The sequence below is a fragment of the Ananas comosus genome, unplaced genomic scaffold, assembly GCF_001540865.1.
Source record: "Ananas comosus cultivar F153 unplaced genomic scaffold, ASM154086v1, whole genome shotgun sequence".
Classification (NCBI taxonomy): Eukaryota; Viridiplantae; Streptophyta; class Magnoliopsida; order Poales; family Bromeliaceae; genus Ananas; species Ananas comosus.
Genome location: NW_017891125.1, coordinates 20,468 through 22,329, shown reverse-complemented (window position 1 = coordinate 22,329; position 1,862 = coordinate 20,468). Strand labels below are relative to the sequence as shown.

The 1,862-nt window shown below is 42.1% G+C and overlaps 1 long non-coding RNA gene across 1 annotated transcript; it reads left to right on the top strand.

Annotated features, from left to right (window-relative positions):
- Nucleotides 1–935: 935 nt before the first annotated feature.
- LOC109704666 lies at nucleotides 936–1,862 on the top strand. Its single transcript, XR_002214455.1, has 4 exons — nucleotides 936–1,286; nucleotides 1,366–1,470; nucleotides 1,543–1,648; nucleotides 1,729–1,862. It is a non-coding gene; the product is annotated as an uncharacterized LOC109704666 (long non-coding RNA).

Below are 1,862 nucleotides of genomic sequence, written 5' to 3'. Positions count from 1 at the left end.
GCCCAAGAACCACTACTAGCAATTTGCTAGTGCCGTCCAGCTCTCTTCTTGCTCCAGCAGGCGCTACACTCTGACACGCAAGCATGCTCGGGTACCCTCAACTACCCGTCCACTGGTCCCTACCATACTAATGCATAAATAGTAGCAACTGACCATGAAAATGCATGCAATGCATCAATTTTACATTATGCCGAAATATTTGCTTGCTTGAATTGAACCATACCTGCCAAGGCATCATCCGCGGCAGCAGGTTCCTCATCTTGAGCGGCAAACACCTGGCCACTCGGAGTCAACCGGGCAACCTCGAGCTGACGAGGTGCCATCGCGCGTCCAGCTGACGCAGCAGTAGGTGGTGCTCCTCCACAATGGGAATACACAATGTACACAACGGGTTGGAGCAGTAGCTTATAGATTGGCTTTACCGCCGAAGTTCGAGGGAATACACAATGTATTTCACGTCTCGAACCTTCGCAAGTATGTACATCATCCCGGACATGTTCTGGAGTACGAACCAGTGGACTTGCAGGAGAATATGACCTATGAAGAATATCCAGTATGCATTCTAGATCGAGATGTGCGAAAATTGCGAAATCGCACTATTCCTTATGTGAAAGTGCAATGGAGCAATCATTTGGGACGAGAGGCCACTTGGGAATTAGAAGATGCTATGTGCAAAGCTTATCCTCGTTTATTTGACCCGAAGAATTAAGGTATGAATTTAAGTTTCGCGGACGAAACTAATTAAGGAGGGGAGATTGTAATGTATCGAATTTCCATTATGTAGCTAATTGAGATCAATTGATCACAATAATGCTAAAATAAAAATTAATCGCTTCCAAATTAATTTGGTAATGTGTAGAGATGTGCTAGTATATTTGGGAAGTGTTTAAAGGTATTTGAAGTAAAAATTGAAGTGCAAAAGGGGTTAATGTTGTTGCTGCTGCCAGAAAATCTGCAGCAGGACTGCAGTGTAATTTCAGATTTTGGTGGGTTAAGTTGCAAAATTGCCATCCTTATCTTAACCCCAGCCACCTGACACTTATCTTTGTACAGAACTTCTTCCCTCTCCTTCGTTCTTATCCCTATTTCCCTCTTTATCTCTCTTGAGCCTAATTAAAGCGTTGTGAAAGAAGAATTGGTGGAGTGGAACCTTTCCTGCGTTGGAGCTGAAAGGAGTAGCCGAGCTTCAGCTCTCTAGTATTGCTGCGTTGAGGTTGCAGCAGAAGAAGAAGAAGAAGAAGAAGAAGAAGTGAGCTGAGAACAACCTGGGTTCATATCAAGATAAGGTAGGTTTATCTTGGTATTTAGTTGTAATTAAGTACTTGGGTTTAAGAAGAGTTATGAGTAATGATTAATTACTGCCAGGATGTGTAGTTAAGAGAATTGATGGCAGTCTTGATGTTTTGAGTTGCCGAGTTGATATCTCGGGTGTGTGGACTAGAGTACTAGCTGGAGAACATCCCAAGTAAGGTAATTTGATTCTAGTAATTGACTATAGTCAAGTTAGCTGTTTTAGAATTAATTGATTAAAAGTTCCTACAGTGGAATGGGCAAAATTGGGGGTAGTAAGCTGAGTGAAGTTGTCAAGTGAAGTTCCTGCCTGGGTGCTGTCAGAACTGAGAACAAATTGGTATCCTACTAAATTAAGGTAAGTATAAGTTGCTGTTTGATTGTAATTAGGGTACTTACCTTAAAAGTAAGGGTAATAAGAACCTTATTGACTGCCAGGGGATTCAATCCAGTAAATTGGTGAAGCTGAGTTGAAGGAATTCCTACTGTGGTATTGCTGAAGTAGAGAATTGGGTCACTTGCAGCAGTGAACAGCTTGATAGAACCTTAAATTAAGGTGAGCCAAGTCTATA